The sequence below is a fragment of the Vigna unguiculata genome, chromosome 5, assembly GCF_037176805.1.
Source record: "Vigna unguiculata cultivar grain cowpea cultivar isolate G323 ecotype 2 chromosome 5, ASM3717680v1, whole genome shotgun sequence".
Classification (NCBI taxonomy): Eukaryota; Viridiplantae; Streptophyta; class Magnoliopsida; order Fabales; family Fabaceae; genus Vigna; species Vigna unguiculata.
The window spans coordinates 51,399,929-51,409,265 of record NC_140796.1 but is presented as its reverse complement, the minus strand read 5'-3'; positions in this window follow the sequence as shown (position 1 = coordinate 51,409,265).

Here is a 9,337-nt window from a genome sequence, read left to right as displayed (position 1 = left end):
GAAGGCACATGGTTCTTCATCTCAGTCTGAGATGCTTGTTACAGAAGCTAGGGGGAGAAGTCAGAAAAAGGAACATAAAGGTGGTAGAGAGAAGAGTAGGAGCAAGTCCAAGTCAAGATACAAGAATTTAGAGTGCCATTTTTGTCATAAAACTGGACACATTCAGAAATACTGTTTTAAGTGGAAAAAGGAGAACAAAGACAAGAAGGGCAAACAGAGAGAGAATGATCATGATGATGATGATCGTGTCACTACTGCTACAGATGGTGATCTTGTTCTTCTTCGTGACTTTGAGTCCGTTAATCTTGTATCTGATGAGAGCATGTGGATTATTGATAGTGGTGCTACACTGCATGTTACACCTAGGAAGGAGTTCTTCACATCTTACACTTCTGGTGATTTTGGAGTGTTGAAGATGGGTAATGATGGTGAGTCTAAAGTGATTGGTGTTGGTGATGTTTGCCTGCAAACCAACATGGGAGTGCAGTTGTTGCTTAAAGGAGTCAAACATGCTCCGGATGTCCGTTTTAATTTAATCTCTGTGCAGTTGCTTGATGATTGTGGTTATGACAATCACTTTGGTTCTAGTAAATGGAAGCTCACTAAAGGTAACTTGGTTATGGCCAGAGGGGAGAAACAATCTAAATTGTATTGGACTAAAGCTTTGGTTGCTAAAGACAGTGTGAATGCTATGTATATGGAGGCATCTTTGTGGCACCGGAGGCTTGGTCATATAAGTGAGAAAGGGCTTAACTGCTTAGCTAAAAAGGATGTGCTTATGGGATTGAGAAATGCAGAATTGGAGAAATGTTCTCATTGCATGGCTGGTAAACAAACCAGAGTATCTTTTAAGAAGCATCCACCCTCAAGGAAGTCAGAATTACTTGAATTGGTGCATTCTGACGTTTGTGGCCCATTAAAGGTAAAGTCATTTAGTGGTGCAGTTTACTTTGTTACTTTTATTGATGATTGTTCCAGGAAGCTATGGGTCTATGCTCTTCAGCGGAAAGGTCAAGTACTTGAAAAGTTCAAGGAATTTCATGCTATGGTTGAGAGGCAATCAGGCAAGAAGCTGAAATGCATCCGTAGTGATAATGGTGGTGAGTACCGTGGACCTTTTGATGTTTATTGCAGGCAGCATGGTATTAGACACGAGAAGACTCCTCCTAAAACTCCTCAGTTGAATGGTCTAGCGGAGAGGATGAACAGGACCTTGGTTGAAAGGGTTACATGTATGCTTTCAGAAGCAAAGTTGCCTAAGCACTTTTGGGGAGAGGCATTGCTTGCAGCTGTGCATGTTATTAATCTCAGTCCCGCAGTTGCTTTGAATACTGAGGTGCCAGACAAAATTTGGTTTGGTAAGAATGTTAGATATGATCATTTGCGTGTCTTTGGTTGCAGGGCATTTGTTCATGTTCCTAAGGATGAAAGATCCAAGTTAGATAAAAAGACAAGGCAATGTATCTTTATTGGCTATGGTGAGGATGAATTTGGCTACAGGTTTTATGATCCTGTTGAGAAGAAGCTTGTTAGAAGCCGTGATGTACAATTCATGGAAGATCAGACCATTGAAGACATTGATAAGGTGAAGAAGACCACACCCGAGAAAGACAGTAATCTCACTGATGGTAATCCGATGAGGTTGCCCACTCACAATTTGGAGAATGTTGAAACGGAAGCTCAAGACAATGAGCAACATGGTGATGTTGATGATCAACAGTTTGGAAGTGGAGTAGAGGTTCCAATTGATGATGCTCAAGAGGAACATGATGATGATGACGATCTTGGTGATATACCTGAATCACCTCAAGTCCAACTCAGGAGGTCTAATAGACAAAAACAACCTTCTACAAGGTATTCCTGTGATGAGTACATAACCTTGACTGACGGTGGAGAACCTGAGTGTTTTGAAGAGGCTTTGGATAGTGAAGAGAAGAAACAGTGGCTGGATGCAATGCAAGATGAGATGAAATCTTTGCATGATAATCACACTTACGACTTGGTGAAATTGCCTAAGGGCAAAAGGGCATTGGAAACTAGGTGGATTTTCAGGGTGAAACAAGATTCAAATTCTACACTTCCAAGGTACAAGGCCAGATTAGTGGTGAAAGGTTTCAGACAGAAAAAGGGTGTTGATTTCAATGAGATTTTCTCACCTGTGGTGAAAATGTCATCCATCAGAACTGTGCTAAGTTTAGCTGCTACTCTTGATTTGGAGGTTGAGCAGATGGATGTGAAGACAGCTTTCCTTCATGGTAATTTGGAGGAAGAGATATACATGAAGCAACCTGATGGTTTTCTTGTTAAAGGCAAGGAAGATTATGTGTGTAGACTAAGAAAGAGTCTATACGGTTTGAAGCAGGCTCCAAGGCAGTGGTATAAGAAGTTTGAGTCTTTTATGTGTGAGCAGGGTTACATGAAGACTACTTCTGATCATTGTGTCTTTGTTAAAAGGTTTTCTAATGATGACTTTATTATCCTGTTATTATATGTTGATGACATGCTTATTGTTGGGAAAGATATTTCCAGAATTGACAGGTTAAAGAAGACACTTGGCGAGTCTTTTGCCATGAAAGACTTGGGAGCTGCTAAAAGGATTCTTGGCATACATATCTCACGTGATAGGAGAGAAAAGAAGATTTATCTATCACAAGAGCAATACATTAGGAAGGTGTTGCAGAGATTCCAGATGGAAAATGCTAAAGCTGTGAGTACTCCTCTTGCTACTCATTTTAAACTGAGTGTTAAACAGAGTCCTTCAAATGAAGTTGAGAAGACCAATATGAGTAGAGTTCCTTATGCATCTGCGGTGGGCAGTTTGATGTATGCGATGGTGTGTACAAGACCAGATATTGCACATGCTGTTGGTACAGTTAGTCGATTTTTGTCAAACCCAGGTAGAGAGCATTGGAATGCTGTGAAATGGATTTTGAGGTATCTTCATGGTACAGTTGATATGAAGCTTTGTTTTGGAGGTGATAAACCTACTTTGATGGGTTACTCAGACTCAGATTTGGCTGGGGATATTGATTCCAGAAAGTCCACTTCGGGCTATTTGATAAAGTTTGCAGGGGGAGCTGTGGCTTGGCAATCAAGACTACAAAGGTGTGTAGCGTTGTCTACTACAGAAGCAGAGTTCATTGCTATTACTGAAGCATGCAAGGAGGTGTTATGGTTGAAGAAATTCTTGCAGGAGCTTGGTTTTAGGCAAGATAACTATTCATTGTTTGTTGATAGCCAAAGTGCTATCCATCTTGGTAAGAATCCAACTTTTCATTCTAGATCCAAACATATTGATGTGAGGTATCATTGGATACGTGATGCTTTGGATGCTAAGTTGTTGGAGTTGGAAAAAGTTCATACAGATGATAATGGTGCTGATATGATGACTAAAGCATTGCCAAGAGGAAAGTTTGAAGTTTGTTGTGAGATCGCCGGTTTGGCGGTTATCTCCACATAGTTGTGAGGGGGAGATTTGTTGGGTATTGGGCTCCCTTCCTATGTGGAGAAAAGGCCCAAAATTTGAGAAGCCCATGTCTCACTTAAACCTAGTGGAGAGGAGGCTATAAAATAAAGAGAGAGGCAGAACAATAGAGTAAGAACACACTGAAAGCCCTAACACATAGAGGGAGAGGTAGAGGGAAAATTCTGTTCACGTTTTTCATAGAGCTGTCGCAGTAAATTCGGCGCTGCGGATTCGTTCACCGTTGGATCGGGCTGAAATTTTTACAGCAGGTTCGGAACTCATTGCTCTTCATTCTGACCGGTCGGATCTTTGATACGAGGTCTGAGTTGGGAGATATTAATTTCGCACTGCAGCAGTGATTTGTAGAGGTTTTCCTCTCTTGTTCTTCTCTATTTGAAAGCTTTGTTGCTTTGTTATTTGGTTGGGTGTTGGCACTAATTTGTGCTATTGATTAAGACTCTTTTGTACTCTTGTTGATCATAGTGAAGCTATTTCTTTGGTCTGGACGACTCGTGGTTTTTACCCTTGATTTGAGGGGTTTTCCACGTTAAAAATCTTGGTGCCTTTATTTGTGCTTTTGGTGGTTTATTATTGCTGCTCTTTGATTATTGCTCCTCATAGATTCTTGCAAGTTAGGGGAAATTATATCCGCTGCATTCTCTGGTATATTGTTTGTTATTGTTTTCCCCATCAATAATCAACTAAAGTAATTTGTAATCATTAGATGTATATAAATATAAGGATTATTAATTAAATATTCAGGTAAATTTGTGGACCTAATCATTTGGATTAGTAATGCTCGTCATTATAATAAAAGAATCTTAATAGTGATATCTCACAAATCAATATTCAAAAAGTATAATTTCTACTTTGTTTTAAATGAATATTTTATTAGCTATCTTTAAACTATGTTTTTTTACGTTTATTAATTCAAAATAACAAAATTGGAAAATAAACAAAATTTATGCAAGTCGATCTACTGAGAAAATCAGACAAAATTAGTCTACAATTTTTATGTAAGACAGAGAGATTCAAATCACTTTTTGCCGAGGAGATGTACGACGGATCAAAATGATGTGTGCCGACCCGCATTAACCCTTCTTAAAAATGTGTTCTCATTTGAAAATAAATATATATTTTTAGTCAAATAAAAAGCCTTAAAATATATGATTTCTTATTTTAAAAATCTTATTTATTAATAAAATCATTTTAAACTTATTAAAAAAGTTAAGACTAATCGAATTAATCGTGAAAAGTGTCTATTAAATGAACAGTGAGAATTATTATTATTATAAAACTGGAATCTAAAGATCCAAAGAAAAGAATATGATAGTATTTTGTGAAGATGGAATTTGTGTGGCTATTGATTAAGTTTAGTTTTGCATGAGTAAAAGTTGAAGTAAGATATTGGTTGGATAATAATGTATTGAGTATATACCCTACGAAGTAGCGAAAGGGAAGGCAAAATAATTGGTGGATGGCACTGTGTTAGTGTCTAATGAGGACTTATTATAAAGCTGCCCCATCTTCGGCTTACTTCCAAAAAACAAACACCTGGTGGGCACATCCCATCATTCTTCAACTTCCATTTCTCATTTCCCATTATCTCTCTTTCCCATATTATACTCATTTTCACCAACCCTAAGGTTTAGATATCTTTCACCATCATTCATTACCACCAAATCTTCACAACATTATCCTAATTAAATTTAATTAATCAACAAATTCAGATTACCTTTTATTACGATAATAAGTCAGAAGCTGTCATAACTTATTTTGTCTGTTACTGTTTTAGTGATAACGATTGAAAACTTAAGGAGTAATAGCTAAGATTTGTGTGATGGTCGATAATTACATGATAGGAATCTAAACGTGAGTTTAAGTGTTATATTGGTTAAAAATAAGAAGATAGGTATTATTTAAGAATGAAAGTTTATAAATTTATTGTCGTAAGATTTTGACTTAAATCTGATATCAATATTTTATGTAGTTGAAAATATTCTAGAAAGTCTGTATTTGCCTATAAATTTAAGGTTATTGTTTCTTACATCCCATAATTACTAATTATACTCCCATAAAAGAGAAAAAAAAAATCAAATATTCTTGGTCATACCACTATCAATGCTACCACACCCATAATTAGAGAGGAAGAAGAAGAGTGAAAGAATGATACAGAGCAAGGAAAGAGAAAATATTGAAAAAAGTATTATTTAAAAATATTATATATATTTTGAAAAGTTTGTTTCAGAAATCTCATTCTAAAAACCTGATTTCAAAAATATTTCAGGTATTATGGAAATTGCATTCCAAATATTTTGTTCCATAAATTTTACTCTCCAAATCTTTGTTCCAAAATTTTTGAAAAGTTTGTTCTGGAAAGTTTCCCAATGTAATCCAGAAGTCACTTGTATGGAAGGTAAAATGGTCATTTTGAAAATTTTAAGGATAAAATGGCTCTTTTGAAAAATTTAGGGATAAAATGATCATTTTCAAAATTTTAGAGGGTGCCAGAAGAAGTATTAAAAGTACGAGAAAAAGCCCACTAATAAACACAGAGGAAAGGGGTGCAACAAGTAAACATTAAGACTTAAACTAAACTGGTACGTAACTTAACCAAGAGGAATACAAATGACATTTGTTCGACTCAATCTATCATTCCATACTTTTTAGCTTCTTTTTGTAACAAGTGCGAAAAAAAAAATAGATCTTAGATTTTTTTTTTCTTTCAATTATTAGCAAATGTTATCATACATGAATGCAAACAAATGCTAAAAATAATTAAGAATGAGAAAATAAAAAGGGAATGATATTAAAGATGAAATAATAACTGTGAGAATTTTGGACAGAAAAAAAAATTATTTACCGTATTATTCAGTTCAATATCAATTTTAATTTTGATTTTGCTCTAAATGCTCCACTCATTCCGAACATTATAGTCCGCTCGTTTCGTTATAAAACTTTCGATAAATTACTTTGCGTGTCATGTATGTACCGATTAAGGGTGTGTTTGGATTTGAAAATACCTTTTTAAAAGAGTGAATTTGAGAGAAAAAAGTGTATGTGAATTTGGATTAGAGAAAAGAGGGTGTGATTTAAAGGAATTGAGGCAAAAATTTATAAAAGTTACCGAGTGATGTGATATATTTAATAAATTAAAAAAAATATTTTAATCGATAAAAATAGGAGATTACTATTTTGCCTTTGATTATTATCATTATTTAAGTTAAAATATTCATTTGGTTCAAATTTTCGTCAATTTTGTCCTTTTTCTAATGCGTTTAATTTATATAATAAATATGGAAGATATTACGCATATTTATAAGACCTTTTTGGATCATAAATCTTTATGGTAATAGGATAATACTAACAATATAACAGTTAACCTTACATAATAACAAATATGATATGTTATCTGATATACTAAATATTCTGTTAATATTTAGTATTAACGATCGTACCTGCCGTTAATATATGGATATTTTATCCAACAGGTGAATTTGAAAATATTTTGTAATCATGAAATTGAATATACTTTGTGGGACTCTATGCCTATTGGATAAGATAGGTTAAAATTTAAAAATAATTAAACATTAATTAACAACTAAAATATATTGGCAAAGAAAATAAAAAAGACAATAAAACATAAGGGTTAAATTTTTTTTATTTTTGAAGTTTCAGTAAGTTTTGAAATTATTCTTTCTTCGATCTACGTATTTTTAAATATGAAAGATCAAATTAGTAAAAAAATTTAAAGATGAATTAATTTCAAAATTCATTCAATCTTGAAGACAAAAACATATTTAACCCTTGAAGACAAAAACATATTTAATCCAAAATATAATGTTAAGTTGTGTTTTACTTTAAGGTGAGATTTTTAAGAGACAAAAGAAAATAACAAATACACACTTTATCGATAACCTCTTTATGTTTTACTTTATATATCATTATTTAAACATTTCTTCTTACAACTTAAAAGAAAAATATTTTCGAGAATTTAACGAATCAATAATCTAATAAGGACTTTTTATATATAATTTTTCAGTTATGACCGATCACATTTGAATGTTATTAACAAACTTTTGTTATTTTTATCCATCAAAGTGTGTATTTGTTTGTTTAAACTTCAAAAGTTTTTTCTTTTCAAATATACAGAAAAAATTTTACCATTTAAAGATTTTATAAAATGTAAGAGCTGTATTTCATCTAGTTGATAAAATTTGGAAACATTAATGAAACCTAACTGATAAAATTTAAAAATATTATTAAAAAAATATAAAAGCAAAAAAAAAATAAATTAAAATATATTTTAAATGTTTGTTTACTTTAATTTTTTAAATTCTAATGAATATATTTTTTATACACTGATAAAAGTTATAATACTTCACTTTATCAAAATCACGCAAAGAACAAATATTAAATTAATAATAATTAAATTTTAACATAAAAGTTGTATCTTTTGAACTAGAATATATGTTGGATGGTGATAAAGGAAAATTCATGGCAATTACATTAAAATTTTATATTATAGTATATAAAAGTTATAATACATCATCTTATCAAAATCACTTAAAGAACAAATATTAAACTAATAATAATTATATTTTAACATATATATTGTATCTTTTAAACTTCAATATATATGTTAGATAATAATAAAACAAAATTCATGACAATTACATTAAATTTTTATATTATAGTAAATAAAATTTACTTATATAATTATAGTGACAAAATTATAGTATGATTGATAATGAGTTAGAAAATAAAAAATAATTATATTAAATATATCAAAATAGTATTCTACATGATAAAAATAAACAATAAATAAAAATATTAAAAAATTACCAAATGTGTGTCGTTGAAACAATTTGAGAGATTATTGAATGAAATTGCATAAAGGAAAGCAAATATATAATTAAGGGTATGATATGATGAAAAATACCTTAGAGATCTAATAAAACTTTTCAAATAGCAACATAGTTAATGGTTGGGTGATATATGTGTCAAAAATAAGTAAATTTTCTATCTAAAATTGACACTTATCATGTATCAAATGATGTTATTTGTATATAGAACAAACCTCCTTGAGCTCAAAATACAGAATGATATATTGAGAAATAGAGTATTATGAATTATAATGATATTTTTGCTATTTTTCAATAAAAATAGGAGAAAATATCATAAAATCAGCTGAGCCATGGTAGTAGAAAAGACAGAACAACATATTTGGACTTTCTGGCTGAGCACAACAAATAGAGCTGAACCTCATGAGAAAACCTTCTTTGCAAGGAAACCTGGAGTACAAATTCATGGGGTTGAGCAACCAAGAAAACCTTGTCAAGAAGGAAATGTCATGTGCTAAAAACCAGGAGAAGGGGTTGAGTTGAGAAGAAAACTCACTTGTGAAAAAATCCTTGTGGTTGAGCACTACCCAAAATTTTTATAAATAAAGACCTTGGGTTTTCATTAGAGGCGTTAAGTTGAGGCTAGAAAATGTAGTAGTAGGATAGAAAAGGGTTTGTGAGGCACGAGGGAGATGCTTTTATGTGTAGATTGTGCTAGAATTGCATTGTAATATTCTGAGTAGTTGAACTCCCTCATGTCCAGATTTGATGTAATTTTCTGATTCTATTCATTTATACTTCTTGGATAGTTATCTTTGCTTTCATTCGATTTTTTTTGTTTAATTTATACTTAATGATGACTTGATCACTCATCTTATTTCACCGGTTTGATTTGAGTTAGAAGACTTGTCTCAACTTGTGTGGATGAATTGACGACTCTTCCTATTTCAATGGTTTGGATTGAGTTGAAAGATTGATCTCAAACTAAGTTCCAATCAATGATCATATATGTACTGGTGCTTATTTA